At 43.8% G+C, this 15699-nt stretch overlaps 1 protein-coding gene across 1 annotated transcript in view; it reads right to left on the reverse strand.

Moving 5' to 3' along the window:
• TRPC3 (transient receptor potential cation channel subfamily C member 3) overlaps positions 1-15699 on the reverse strand; it is a 326064-nt gene that overhangs the window by 231648 nt on the left and 78717 nt on the right. The gene's annotated exons all lie outside the window — the stretch shown is intronic.

The following is a 15699-nucleotide window of genomic DNA, read 5'->3' on the forward strand; positions in this document are numbered from 1 at the left end:
AGCTAAAAAGGGGAATACAGCAGAGAACATGGATATGTGGGTCAGGGAAAGGTGCTCAATACATATTTTGGAAGTTATAGATTGGAATAAACAAGGATTGTAAAAGGCTTTGAAGTCAGCAGAGTTTCCTCATCATGAGTTGTAGGAGAGATTTGGGGTGTACTGCAGTGTTTTTAGCATACCCAAGTGACGTTAAAACAAACAGTCATACAAATTAGAAGAGAAACTTTTGCTCCTGTAAATATTTTATTAGCTGGCATAGTACAGTTAATGAAGATGAAAAGCATCCGTACTAGCACTAAAGTAAGCAACTCCAGTTGCATATAAAAGAGTAGACAGGTGTCAGGGACACTGCTGACAAAAAAGAGAAATCCAACAAGGCACAATCAGATATAGGACTGGTAATGATATGATGGTAATAAAAATGTGTTAGTAAAGAAACAATAAACTGAGACATTTTCTGAACAAACCCAGGCCTTATGTTTATCTTGTTCGATATTTGCCATCTTTGTGATCGATGCCAACAAAGTCACATCTACAATGAACCACAGGCCCCATCTCGCTGATGGTACACATATAGTTTCCTAGAAGACTACAAGCACATTGTATTATGAGAATAATCATGTTTCTGGAAAAGAACAAGCAGGATTATGGGATATCATAAAGAATCATCTTCCTGTAAACAAGGAAACATATGTTTTGGGCTGACTATTGACCAGTGGTGGTCTGTCAGGGCCAGCAAGACCTTCTGTGCTGACCTAAACACTGTGTATGCTATGAATGTGCTATTTCTAATATAGTCTATTTTCTCCATTATATAGCTTTTCTATTGGTTTTGCTGCTTCCAGTAATTTATGTTTATGTTAGAGCTTTTATCCAATCATATTTCAGTCACGATAGCCGTCATGTGTTGCCAAGGTCAAAAAAACCTGCCTTGAGTCCTTCAGAATCAACAGAGCAGGCACATGTAGCTTATAATTAATGGCAATGAAACTGTAGCTTTAACCAATCAGATTTTGAGTTGGCAACATCAGGGCCATCTAGCAATTCCTGTGTCCACTGCTTTTGTTGAGCAGGCATTCTTAGGCCTAAAGCAAATTAAAACTTATGCCAGAAATATGACTGTGGCCAAGCAGGGCATGTGAGCAGCTGTGCTACACAGAGCTCCCGCTTCTGATCCTATCACCGATCCTGTGAGATTTTTGTGGCTCCTGCTGCTTCTGCAGAGCGATCCTGACCCAGGGCGCCTCTACACACTTGGGGTGAGCTTTTCCCTATAATGATGACCCGTAAAAACTCTGGGAAGATTCATCCAACACGGACTTCCAACATGGCACAACGTGTTCATAGAGGAAGAGGTGACAAGATGAAGGAGGCTGCTAGAAAGTTTGGTAAGACAAGCCACCCTATGAGGAGGGAGAGCTCCCGGGACATGCTTTATTACACTCAGAAGATCACAGGGTCCCTGGACCCCACCCTTTCTCCCACTATGCGGCCTGCTACTCCACTACAGCTACAGCCTTTGGGAGAGGAGGAGGATATGCAGGCTGAGCAGTGTACAGAAAGGGACACTGATCATACTGAGCAAGAGCAGCCAACTTTATTGGATATCCTTAAGGCTGTGCGGCACTATACTACATCGGTACACTCCGTGAAAGAGCAAGTGGGGGCCTAAGAGAAGAAGTGAACTTTCTCAGACATGACATCCAAAAAATAAGAGAAAGAACCACAGCTGTGGAGAGTCACATAAGTAACCTGGAGGATAAACGTCCCCCATTGCTCTCTGATTCCCGCTCTATGGTACAATTAGCTAAGACTAACAATGTCAGAATGAATGTAATAATGTCTACGATGTAATGTATTACGATGTAATAATGTACATATTGTAAGCTTTCCAGAACGCAAGGGAAGTAACCCCACACAATTCATCGAAACCTGGCCAATAGAGATTTTTGGCAAAGTTGCTTTTACTCCTCTGTTTGCAGTAGAACAAACACATTGTACTCCTACTCACCCCTTGCCTACTGGACAACTGCCCAGACCTGCTTTGGCACGTCTTCTCAATTACAAAGATAGAGAGATCATACTATGACTGGCTAGGGAGCGCTCCAACATTCAATTCAATGGGGCTAAAGTTTCCTTTTACCCTGACTTCTTGGTGGAGGTGCAGCGTAAGAAAGCTAAATTTCTTGAGATTAAAGGACTCCTCCGAACCCTGCAACTGACATATGCGATACTGTACTCTGCTCGCCTGAAAATCATTGCCGATAATCAGTCACACTTTTTTATTCTGCTGTCGCTGCCTCAAAGTGGGTGGACATACATGAAGCTCAACAGCGACGTTGTCCACGCAATCCGGATGATTGACTCTTGCCGCCATACATTCCTTGATAAGCTTGGGTGCCTGATATGCCTTGTTCATTCCTCACCAGGAAGTTATTTTTGTAGACTGATGCAATACCGAGCTCTACTCAAGTTGGTTGTAAGATTTGAATAATCACAGAGCCATAAAAAACATACAGAGAAGAATAAGGGACTTTTTAAGCACCAAAATGACAAAAAAGTCCCTTTTTCTTCTCTGTATGTTTTTTATGGCTCTGCAATTTTGGGATAAGCACCCTGTACATTTAACACATTTGACCAGCACTATATATTTTCTTTGAATAATCAAACTAGTGTATGAATGGCAGTTAACAATATGTGATTCAATCCATTCGCCCCTGGGTGTCAGCAATCTGGCCCAGTGGATAAGCTAACACTCAGTTCACCAAATGTTTTGTGGATTTGTTTTTTTAGGCACCGTTATGCCACTGTTCAGAATGAACCTTCAAACCTTTTTTCCAGTGTTGACCATCCTAACTACCTTGTTTTTTTGTGAGCGGTGCAGTGCCCTGCAGTATGAATCGTGGTCTTTCTGACTGTTTTAAGGGAGCAGTGGAGCCTTTGATACTGAGCGTATCCTTTCCTAGCAATATCCTAACATTACTACCTCTACTTTATTTCTGGAAGACATTCCTGTAATACATTAGAGGCCTCAATGACCCACTGAAAAAGATGATGGTATCTACAGTACTGCATAAACATAAGCCTGCTATCTGTGGCCTACAGGAGACTCATCTCACCAGGGACACTCTATGGCACGGTTTTCTTGGGCGGGATGGATGTATCACTCCACTCACACTGCCTATTCACGTGGGATGTGTGTTTTGATACATAAAGCCATACCTTACCAGGAGATGGTGTGTGATATTCATCCCGAGGGCAGATTTGTATTTCTGTTGTGTAAGCTATACTCTGTTATCTGTGTCTTAGCAGTTGTTTATATACCTCTACCCTTTTCAACCACTATCTTGAGACAATTGGTAGAGCTTTTGCTTGCTTGCTTGACAAGCCTAATGTGCCATTGTTTGTGCTGGGTGACTTTAATGGGTATCTGGATCCCACTTTATATAAACACTTCCCGACTGCAGCAGGTTCCCGAGCTAGAGGGACTGCCCTTGGTAGTTTCTTGTCCGAGGTAGATTGGGTGGATTACTGGCGTATGCATTACCCCACTTCCCGTCAATTCTCCTGCTTCTCCAAAACCCATAGCACGCTTTCTCACATTGACCTATGTGTTGGAAATTCATTAGCAGTCTCTAATCAAAACGACTACCTATGGCCCTAGAAGTGCATCCGATCTCTTATCATTAGTAGTCAAGTTACAAGTTACATCCTGGTTGGCTCTCCCTCAGGCTCCATAGAAATGAAATGCTTTTTGGTTGAATTTGATCCCTTCCTATGCCATGGTAGCGCAACAGATCGATGATTTCTTCCATCATAATGATCTACAAGTCGATCCTTTACTTACTTGGGATACATTTAAGGCATTCCTTAGGGGAGAATTTGTGTTGGAAATATCTGCGATTAAAACTAAGACGAGGATGCATGAGGCCCAGATTTGCCAGCAGGCACAACTATTGCAGTGTATGTATATTGATAACCCAACTGAGCCTAACAAACAGGCATGGTTATCAGCGTAGGAGGTGCTTCTTCATCTGAACAGTTCACAGGCGGAGAGGCGGCATTTCTTTGATAAACAAACTCTCTATGAGGAAGGTGAGCAGACTGGCCACTTTTTATCCAAATTAATTCAGACTCAGCACTCAGTACAACCAATTGGATCGTTGATTTCTTCAACAAGTAGATTGGTGGATACTCCCTATTATGGAAGAGCTAGTTCACTATTATACGGACCTCTACTCATCAAAATCTTCTTCCACGTTTGAGGCCCTGGACGAATATGTTCGGGATACCCCTTTACCTCTCTTCTGCCCAAAAATTACTCCTGGACTCAACTATTACAAAAGAGGAGCTTGCCAAAGCGAGCAGTCTGTTCCCCAATAATAAAATTCCCGGGAGAGGATGGTCTCCCGATGGAAGACTATAAGATATATGCTGATTCCATGTTGCCACGACTATTAGTGGTGCTGCAGCCTATGACAGATGCACTCTATCAGACTCCATGACCAGGGCCACAGTGGTACTGTTGCTGAAGCCAGACAAGGTGGCCACTGATCCCAATTCCTATAGACCTATCCCTTTGTTACAGTTGGATGGGAAGATCCTAGTCAAAGTATTAGCACTTAGATTAAATAAAATCATCACCACAATAGTGAACCCTGATCAGGCAGGTTTTATGCCACAGACATCTACTGCTGTCAATTTACATAGATTATTTATTGATTTGCAAATGCCGGCTGACAAAATGAGTTCCAGAGCACTGTTGTCTCTTGATGCAACTAAGGCGTTTGATAGTGTAGAATGGGTCTATTTGTGGGGGATTCTAGAGAAGTATGGATTCGGCAAGCGTTTTAACCTGGATAAAGCTTTTATATCTTATATCTCCCTGTGCAGCTATCAGACAAGGCAGAGGAACTTCTCTAACTTTTCAGCTAGCTAGGGGTACCCGACAGGGCTGCCCCCTCTCTCCACTATCGTTTGCATTGGCCATTGAACCTCTGGTGGCGCGAAGTCAGGCTAGTGAGGAGGTGGTGGGTTTTCGATATGTTAACATCCACAAAATAATATTGTTGTATGCAGATGACGTATTACTTTTGCTTGGCAATACAGGCTCATCCTTACGAACAGCCATGCATATAATCTCTCAATTTGGTAAATATTCTGGGCTAATATTTAACTGGTCTAAGTCGGCCCAGCTGCCACTTGATGGTGTCATGGACCCAGCAATGTCTACTTTCTGTCCAGTTATAATAACATCCTCCTTTAAATACCTGGGTATTCTGATTAGTTCCAATTTGCTAGACTACTGTTGATTAAACCCAGCCCGTTGTTGACTCGCTTCAAAAACAAGATGAAGATATGGTCTAAGTTCTAGATGTCTTTGGCAGGTAGAGCAAACCTTATAAAAATGATATTTATACCCCAAATGCTGTATTTTCTTCACAATTCGCCAGTAATGATTCCACTGAAAACCTTCTTGATTATAAATACTATTCTTCATTCCTTACCTTGGGGAAACCACCCACCAAGGATACGGATAGAACAGTTACAACATCCTAAGGATAGAGGGGGGATAGCTTTGCCTAATCCCTGGTTGTATTATCTGGCTAGCCAGGTGCAACATCTGCGTAAAGGTATGGCGGAAGGAGGCACCACTAATGCCACGGCTAATGATTCTATGCTGCAAGTGATGTTACACTGAACGGCCTCTTGCTCATTACCAGAAGGTCTTGAGGCTCAATCTTTTTTGTAAACCAAATAATTCCTTCCCTACCTATCATCTAATTCATAAAATTTTGGTCAAGTTCAAGCAGCTGCAGCAGGTTACAGGTCACACCACATATAATCCCATATGGAATAATGTGGCATTACCAGAACTGGCCACGCTACAATATGCCTCTAAGTGGAAATCCTATGGGCTAACTCATTTGAAACATATATTCGACAATGGTCAATTCACGTCATTTGATACATTGAAGTCCAGGTATAATTTACCATCTACACTGCTATTTTATTACATGCAGTTAAAACATTCAGTTGCCGCTCAAGGCCCATTAGCGTTATGGCACTCCACCCCCACCCCCATTTTCAGTTATTTGCACTCAGCTACAACTACTAAAGGGATTATTTCTCGCTGCTATACCATGCTTTTACCATGCTTCTGTCAGATTACTTAGAAAAATACCCAAATAGGGCTAGTGGGCAGTAGGAGCGAGGTGTGGGGCTTTTGAGGAAGACCATTGTGAGGCAGCTCTGCAGTCTATCCATCTTAGCTTGTTGACGGTTTTTCAACGTATATCACAACTGTATATTGTACTTAGGGCTCATTATACACCAGCTAAAATGTGTGTGATGGGGCTACATCAGGACCCTATTTGTAACAGATGTAAGCGGGACCATGGAGATCTTATTCACATGCTATGGCAGTGCCCGAAACTTCATCGATACTGGGAGGAAGTGATCACCACTCTTAATTTGGTGTTTCACACTAACCTACTTCTAGACCCTAAACAATGTCTTTTAGGTATTTTGAATAATGTTAACCAAGATACATTTCTACTAGAAGCCCTCTCCAAGGCCCTGTTCCAGGCATGCAAGGCTATTCTTGTGTGCTGGAAATCAGAGACTCCCCCTACTATGGAGGAATGGAGGCAGGATATGGGCACCATCTTGTGATACAATCGTTTAATTTACTAACATCGTGGGTGCCCAGGTAAATTTGAGAAACTCTGGGAAGCATGGTTGGCCACTCTGGGTTTAGTCCCATTGGATTTGATAGTTGTGACAGTGTGGCGATCTGTCACCCTGGATTCTCAACAAGGCAGGTTGAGGGGCTCCAGGGTAAATGTTTGATATGGAGGAAAGTGGCTTTTCACCTTCCTCCTTTGTTTGTAAGGTCTGTTTTGGGATCTGGAGCCTGGAGATTTCAAAGAGATCTGGGAGGGATGAAATCTCCAATCCTGGGACCAGGTTTTGGGATAGGCCAGGAGACTGATTGCACAGGTGTGTGCAGGCCTTTAGAGAGAGTCAGGACCAGGGTTCTGGGCTCCACCCCGGCAGCTAGGAGTCAGCAGGGCCCCACCCTGGCAGATAGGAGTCAGGTGGGCTTCAGCTAGGAGAGGTGGGAGCCAAAAGCAGCAAGGGGCTGCTAGAGACTAGCTGTGTGCTAGTGGCCAGCGGTGTGCAAGAGCCGTGTCTAGAAGAAGTCTGCAGGAGGCAGATATCAAGCTCAGTATAAGCCAGGAGGCTGAATTTTGTTTTGTGGATGATCAATACCCCTGTGTGGGAAACTTCTGTTATTTGAACTTTCTTGTAAATAAAAGTGGGCAAAAAAGCCCTTAAAAGAAGCGAGTTGCTGTGTGCTTTGAAGAAGCTCTACCACGTTGAAGCGAGTTCCCACATATGGTGGAGGATGCAGTGGGCAGAACGGAAGATCCCTGCGATGAAGTAAGTTCATCAGTTATATGAACTGTTTGGTGCATAAGTCTGCACTATCTGTGTGTGCAGGTGAGGAGAACCTGCTAGAGAAAAGGACTTTGCCTTAAAGAGACAGTGTTCAATGGTGTTGCTGAACTGTGTAACACACTGCTGTGTGCATGACTGCAAAGATGGGGCGGTCAAAACAGAAAAAGGAAGCAATGTTTGCTGAAGCGAGAGATAGAGCCCTGTGGCTAGGGGGTTATACACCGCATGCCCCAGCCAAGCCGGGAAATTTAGATGTGGGTGAGTCTGCTGTGGACTGGTGCAAGCGGCACCTGGCAGCATTGAACCAACCTACAGAGGAAAGCAAGCCAACCTTCAGTGCAAGGAGAGAGCTGCAGGATGTCCGTACCTGGGAGAGGGGTGTTGTTGCCCCTGGCAACACTGCTGCAGTTAAACCAGTAGCTGTTGTGAAAAATGTGAATGTGTCACGGCTTGAGAGTTGGTCCAGCAGAGAGAAGCCTATGCTATGTGCAAGGAGAGGGGCTGACCAGAGGCCAGGACCAAGAGTGAAGGCCCATAGCAACACAGAGGAGGCCAGTCGGGCTGTCTGTGTACGGGGGGCCATGTCGTACAAGGATCATGGCAAGTGGTATCAAGAGGAGCCAATACAGAGTGTTGGAAAGAGCCAGCAAAGTTCTGCTTGGAGAGTGCAATCTCCCATGGCGACCAGAGAAAAAGTAGTGCCTGGAAGGAGGAGCTGCATTGAAGATGTGGCTCAGTGTCCCAACAAAGATAAGTGTGGAAATGTACCATGCCTGGAATGTGGTCAGTGGGGGCATGGGATCTTTTCCTGTCCCAGACTCTGGAATACCGCTGCTACTGGGCAAATGTCTTCAACTGCAAGTCCAGATTCTTGTTTTCAAATGTCAGCAGCCACCTCTGGCAACAGGGAGGAAGTTCCTGTTGGGCCTGCAGGGGGTGCCAGAGAGTCCATGGAGCCTATGAGGGCGTCTGTTACTTCACCTTGGGGCAAGGGAAAAGTTGCCAAGGAAAGTGCAGTTGAGGATGCGTTTATGAGACCACGCACTCAAATGAAGATGGTGACACCTACTACTGTGGTGGGTAAGACTGTGTGTGATAAAACCATGACTGGGACTGTCATGTTGAGAAGGACTGGTTATGAGACTGTCCATTCTGATGTAGGAGTGACCCCAGTTAGTTGGGCCACTGAATGTGCTTTTGAGAGTGACTTTTCCCTGTGCAGTGCCTTGTACAGTGGGGAGTTAGGGGTTAAAGTTAAACCTGTGCCTGGTTCTCAAAAAGCAAGTGATGTCACTAATGTGTGCCAGTCACAGGTTGGTAGTGGGATAGAACAGCCCACAAGAGCTAAAAATGCTGATGTTGATGTGAAATGTTCTGCTGTTGGGAAAACCCTGAGCTCTTGCAGTGCAAAAGCTATAGTTAAAGATGGGTCGTTTCCCATAGCAACTGGTGGTAAGACAGCACAGGTGTCCTTAGACATCTCCAGGGGTCTCCGTGTATTGGAGCCGGAGGTTGCCCTGGACAACTGCGATGTCACTCTGGTGGAGCAGAGTGGAACTGCACCTCGTCATAGGAGTGTGTTGGTGCAGCCTAACAATACTGAAAGTGTTCAGGTGAACACCGGGTTAATGCAGCCTGGCAAAAATGCAAGTGTGTGGGTAATTCAGGAAGCGCCACCAGAGCAAAGTGGTGGATGTGAGGTATTGCAACCTGCAGTGGGAAAACAGGTGTTACCCAAGTCAGACGTGATCCAGAGTGATTTGTGCAATGGATCTGCAACTAAGCCCGTCTATTCTTGTGTGTCTCCTTGGGCGGATGGATCGGTGCTGAGGAGCACTGGTGAATTGAGCACATATACAATGGACTGGGATAGTTGGGGTAAACGGCTAATTTCGTTGATAGATGAGGCTTTTATGCAAAAAAATAAGGTGGACACTGTTTCTGCTGTGCCAGCAGGAGGATCTACAGTTGTGGCCAAAATTATTCAACCCCCAATGCTGTAAAGGGGTTTAGGGACTATAGTGTACATTTGGAATTGTATTCAGAATCAAATCCTACAAGGACGTTGTAACTACCCAAATGCAACTAAAATGACATCAATTGTTTATGTAATACAGTAGTAAATGGTTCTTATGTGGTTTCTTCATTGCCACAATTATTCAACCCCTTAAAGACTACCACTCTGAAGAACAGAGGTTCATACAGGTGCTTTCCATCAGGTATTGAAAACACCTGTGGATGTCACCGAGCAGCAATCAAGCATAATAAGCACCAATTAGGCAGCTTTAAAATGACTGTGATACTCAGCTCCTTCTAGACATTTACTGGTGTGGTTACAAACATGGTGAAGGCAAGAGAATGGTCCAGGAAGACAAGAGAAGAGGTGATTTCTCTTCACAGGAAGGGCAATGGCTATAAGAAGATTGCAAAGATGTTAAACATACCAAGAGACACCTTAGGAAGCATCATTCGCAAATTCAAGGCAAAGGGCACTGTTGAAACGCTACCTGGTCGTGGCAGAAAGAAGATGCTGACTTCGACTGCTGTGCGCTACCTGAAGCGTAGAGTGGAGAGAAGTCCCCGTGTGACTGCTGAGGAACTGAGAAAAGATTTGTCAGATGTGGGTACAGAAGTTTCAGCCCAGACAATAAGACGCACACTGCGTAATGAAGGCCTCCGTGCCAGAACTCCCAGGCGTACCCCCTTGCTGTCTCCAAAGAATAAGAAGAGTCGACTGCAGTATGCCAAAAGCCATGTGGACAAACCACAAAAGTTGTGGGATAGTGTTCTGTGGACTGATGAAACAAAATTAGAACTGTTTGGGCCCATGGATCAACGCTATGTTTGGAGGAGGAAGAACAAGGCCTATGATGAAAAGAACACCTTGCCTACTGTGAAGCATGGTGGAGGGTCAATCATGCTTTGGGGCTGTTTTGCTTCTGCAGGTACAGGGAAGCTTCAGCGTGTGCAAGGTACCATGAATTCTCTTCAGTACCAGGAGATATTGGATGGAAACGTGATGCAGTCCGTCACACACCTGAGGCTTGGGAGACGTTGGACCTTTCAACAGGACAATGATCCCAAGCATACCTCCAAGTCCACTAGAGCATGGTTGCAGAGGAAAGGCTGGAACATTTTGGAGTGGCCATCGCAGTCACCAGACTTAAATCCGATTGAGAACCTCTGGTGGGACTTAAAGAAAGCAGTTGCAGTGCGCAAGCCTAAGAATGTGACTGAACTGGAGGCCTTTGCCCATGAAGAATGGGCGAAGATACCCGTAGATCGCTGCAAGACACTTGTGTCAAGCTATGCTTCACGTTTAAAAGCTGTTATAACTGTAAAAGGATGCTGTACTAAGTACTAAGATTGAATGTCACTTGGGGGTTGAATAAAACTGATAATGCTGTGAGCACAGAAAAGACATTTGTGGTTATTTCATTATAACTGTTATGTTATATTTGTCTGACCTACAAGTGCCTCTTTAATGTAAATGTAAGCAAGATGACTGAATGATCAAAAGCAATGTCAAACTGGCCAAAACACTCAATTTCAGTGGGGGTTGAATAATTTTGGCCACAACTGTATAGAACAGCCTATAGATAAGGGCATGCATACAGCAGAGACTTTGTCTGTGACCCACAAAAGTGATGTTGGCATGGAGTGTCAAAATGATGTTGTCACTGGGAATGATCAGGAGCAGCTTGTGGATGCTGAGTCTGAGATGTTGAGAGTGAGCCCAGCACATGGCAGCGCTCTGGTGGAGCACCAGGCTGTGGTTATCTCCAGCTTGGAGGAGGTCCCTTTAAAAGTTTCAGCTTCTCAAGTCTCAGCAGGTGAGTCTCTCAGCGTTCCCAGTGCCCTAAATATGGTCAGGAAGGTCTTGGGTATAGAGTCAAGTGGTTGGGTTGTAACCAAAGTATTAAAGGAGATGCTTGAACTTTGGAATGTACAACCAATGTATACTGGGGTGTCTCCTCCACAGTCAGATGGTCTGGTACTGCGGAGTACCACTAGGTGGAGCACCGAATGGCTGGCTGTACAGATCAAAGGGGAACAAGAAAATCGTTTGTTTCTGAATTTGTTGATGGTGTTAAAAGTTGTATCAGGGTATGCCGCTGGACTACCTGTCAATGTATTTGAGAGAAGTTTTGGAGAAATGAAAAATGAGTCAAAGGTTTCACCTCCTAACAGCCAGGTGGGCAGCATTTCTGCTGCTATGGTCCAGGATGGTGCTGGTCAGTTGTCAGTTAAGGGCGTGTTTACTGCACCATTGGACAAACCACATGAGATGGAAGGGCCGAGCATGGACCAGAGAACAGCAGAGATCCTGACCAGGGCTCAGACGGATGTGCATAAAGAAATCAGGGTCATTGGGCCAAAAAGAGATTTATGTAGCAGGTCTGATAAGACACCTGAAATACAGGGACCAATGGTATGTGAAAACTGGCAAAATGGATCAGAAGAGAGCTCATCTGTACAGCATTTGGATACAGATCCAAGTGGTGTAGGAAAAGTTAAAATGGTGGGACAGCTGCTTGCAGAGTGCATGATGCCAGGTGAAGTGGCATTTTGTGAGGTTCACGTGGGTGATGGCTGCCCTATGGTGTGTGTGCCCTCTGCAGACACTGTCCTAACTAATGCTGGAAAATGTATTGAAAGATGTAATATTGACTGGAAGTTATCTGTTCATGGTAAACTGAATGCTGTGGTAATGAGTCATGCAGGTTTGATAGCTAGAGGTACAAGAAATCAGGGGGGTGGTCCTGGTACAAATACAGTAGAAATAGTTCCCCTACAGCCTTGGGACAGTAATACTGAGAGAGGTATTAGGAAACCTTGGAACCTGAAGCAAAGGGGCAGAAAGGTCAATATAAAAGCCAGGGGGACCCCGTTAAGATCTCAGGAGAGAAAGTGGTTATGGAAATGCACTCGGAAAAAGAATAGGGAAGATCTGAGTAGAGCCCATAGCAGAGTGACAATGGGGCTTGGGGAGAGACACCAAAGGAGTCATTGGGTAGAGTTCCCCTTTAGGAAAGGTATGGTTAGACCAGATTGGACCCCTGTAAGTGAGAGCTGGCACAGAGGTGCCAGAAGCTGTAAGTCATGTGTTCTGCCCCCTACGGGATCAAAACAAAGGGGGGGGATATGTGACAGTGTGGCGATCTGTCACCCTGGATTCTCAACAAGGCAGGTTGAGGGGCTCCAGGGTAAATGTTTGATATGGAGGAAAGTGGCTTTTCACCTTCCTCCTTTGTTTGTAAGGTCTGTTTTGGGATCTGGAGCCTGGAGATTTCAAAGAGATCTGGGAGGGATGAAATCTCCAATCCTGGGACCAGGTTTTGGGATAGGCCAGGAGACTGATTGCACAGGTGTGTGCAGGCCTTTAGAGAGAGTCAGGACCAGGGTTCTGGGCTCCACCCCGGCAGCTAGGAGTCAGCAGGGCCCCACCCTGGCAGATAGGAGTCAGGTGGGCTTCAGCTAGGAGAGGTGGGAGCCAAAAGCAGCAAGGGGCTGCTAGAGACTAGCTGTGTGCTAGTGGCCAGCGGTGTGCAAGAGCCGTGTCTAGAAGAAGTCTGCAGGAGGCAGACATCAAGCTCAGTATAAGCCAGGAGGCTGAATTTTGTTTTGTGGATGATCAATACCCCTGTGTGGGAAACTTCTGTTATTTGAACTTTCTTGTAAATAAAAGTGGGCAAAAAAGCCCTTAAAAGAAGCGAGTTGCTGTGTGCTTTGAAGAAGCTCTACCACGTTGAAGCGAGTTCCCACATAGTGCATAGGCTGTTGAAATTATCCATTCATGATGTGCTCTGCCTGTTGTGGTGTTCGCCTCGATTATCCTGTAGGAAGATTTATCTGCTGTATTTTCCACTGGTACACTGTTGGAGGTGAACATCTACTGCTCTGTGTCTGTGGGGTTCTGCATGTGCCTTTACTGCATAATAATACCACAATCTTGTTGTACTTGTTTGTTCATCGGACAACTGGTAACACTGGAAATTTTCTGTTAGTACTTTTGTTCTCTTTGTTAAGGTCCAGGCCCCACTTTTTCCATGTCTCCATTTTTAACGTTCTAAATTTTTAAAGTTACAGCCAAAAATTGCTGGGTTTATTCAGGTAGGACACCAGTGAAGGCCTAGGTGTGAAATGTACAACCCATCACTGCTATTGACAGATCCTTCACCAAGAAGGACAGGCAGAGAAAAATCTTATTGTGTTTGTTTACATCAATGAATAATAGTACATTTTATGCCGAGCTTAGAATAGTGCATGCTAAGTGAAGTGGTAAACATTTTGCTCACTGCTGGCATCTGGAAAAAGTCCTCTTGTTCCCAAGGCAAAAATGCCAAAGTACCCCCCAAAGTTCAGACTGATACAGCTTGCATGTCTGCATGTACATTCGGCCATCGCAGGGAGCAGAAATTATATCTGCTGACCATTAGGCATACGGTAGCCATCTGTTGATCAACTAAAAACCAACCTATAAAGGTGGGGAGGAGTTGCTACATGGTTATACTGCTGTGATGTAGTCATAACGAGCATGATAAAACAAAGTCATAATTCCATTAACATTATTGAAACCAAAATCTGTTCTCCCATTTGGGAAAGTAGCTTCATTCATCTAAGGTGCAAAGTTTACTGTGAATAAAAGGACTGAAATTTTTTTTCTGGTACAAATATTTTTTATAATGTGGCAAAAACAAATAAACTCTCTTTTAAAGGTTACATATATTTATAAGGAATAAAACATCATCAAAACAGATAACTAAAGAAACAGATGATCATCACACCTTTAATAAATAAAATCCAAGTTTTTATTCCATTTTTTAAAAACAAAACATACCGGAGTGAGAAGGCTGTGTTCCCACCAATAACATGTCCCAACTTGAACAGTCCTTGTTAAAAAATGCTTTGATTTTAAAAGATGGAATAAAGATTTCATTTATTCACGGTGTGCTGATCAACTCTTTTTGAATCGGAGGTAGAAGAGGCTCCAGCTCCAGCACCAGTCTTGTCTACTACAATGTTGGATGCATCTGTCTTAGCTGGCATGAGGTGTGTGCGTGTGTGTGTGGCCTTTCTAACTATGTGTGTCTTTGACAATTAATATCTCTAATGTTAGATATGTAAAATTATATGTGAAGTTCATAGCAATCAATCAGAATCCAGCTGACATTTTTCAAATGTAGGAAAAGTAACAAAACCTAGTATGCAAAAACTACTATCTACTTAAAGGGGACCTTTCATCCAGAAAAAGTGCATGGACAAGTGTCAAACCAATGATTAGCTAAAATATCAAATTTCTACTTAGTCTGTTAGGTTGGACAGCTTTTTCAATCAACCAGCGGGTTGAACGAAAAAACTGATCCGATTTTCCCATCCACACACTGTGTGGATGCAGGAACCTTCCCTGTTGTGGCATTGTATTTTGACAGCAGGAAGACTTCCCCGCCCTCAGTCTATAGCCAGCAGCACTGATCAAATGAAAAAATACCAACATGGCAGTTGAATAGAAGAGGATCAGCCGAATTATGATCCGAGTATGGCCAGCTCTAGTGTACAGTTTAGTGTATTCTAAATTCATCCTGATCCAAGCTATTTTGGCCTCCATACAGTTGCAGCTAAATTGTTGGCCATTTAAATTATACTGAACAAAAATAAATTAAGCTTCTATTAGATATAAAAAGCCTGCACAAGCCTGCTGCAACTTTGATTGCTCCCTGTATGCCAGGCAGCTTTAAATGGGTAAGGCTGCAATGCTTTTTTATAGTGTCTACTTCTTACCTGTTCACTCTGGCTCATTGCACAAACCTGTAGGTGCTTGCACTTTATACCTGCCAACAGCTTTGTTTTTTGAAAATGACAGAGTCCCATTTAGTATTGAAATATATTTATGTTAAAAGCTGGATGTGGAAAAAAAATTGTTCTGAATAGCACAGAACTAAAGAAAAATGTGAAAGATGGAATAAAGATTTAAATAAAGACTGTGGGAAAAATAGATATAAACACAATATGCTACACTAGTTTTGATTATTTAAATTTTGATAAATTGTACCATATGCTAGTGAACAATTTCAGATTTTGCACCCAGGACATTATAATTAATGGTTATATTAGCTTTAATAAATGTAAACCACTGTACATTATTCTTCAGTTGTAATGTTGTATACATCCTGCATGTTTCCCAGGATGATTATACTTCTGATTTCCAAACGGACATACAATGGTATTTTT

This window comes from Staurois parvus, unplaced genomic scaffold, assembly GCF_062004578.1.
Source record: "Staurois parvus isolate SC_StPar_1 unplaced genomic scaffold, SC_StPar_1.0 ptg000122l, whole genome shotgun sequence".
Lineage (NCBI taxonomy): Eukaryota > Metazoa > Chordata > Amphibia > Anura > Ranidae > Staurois > Staurois parvus.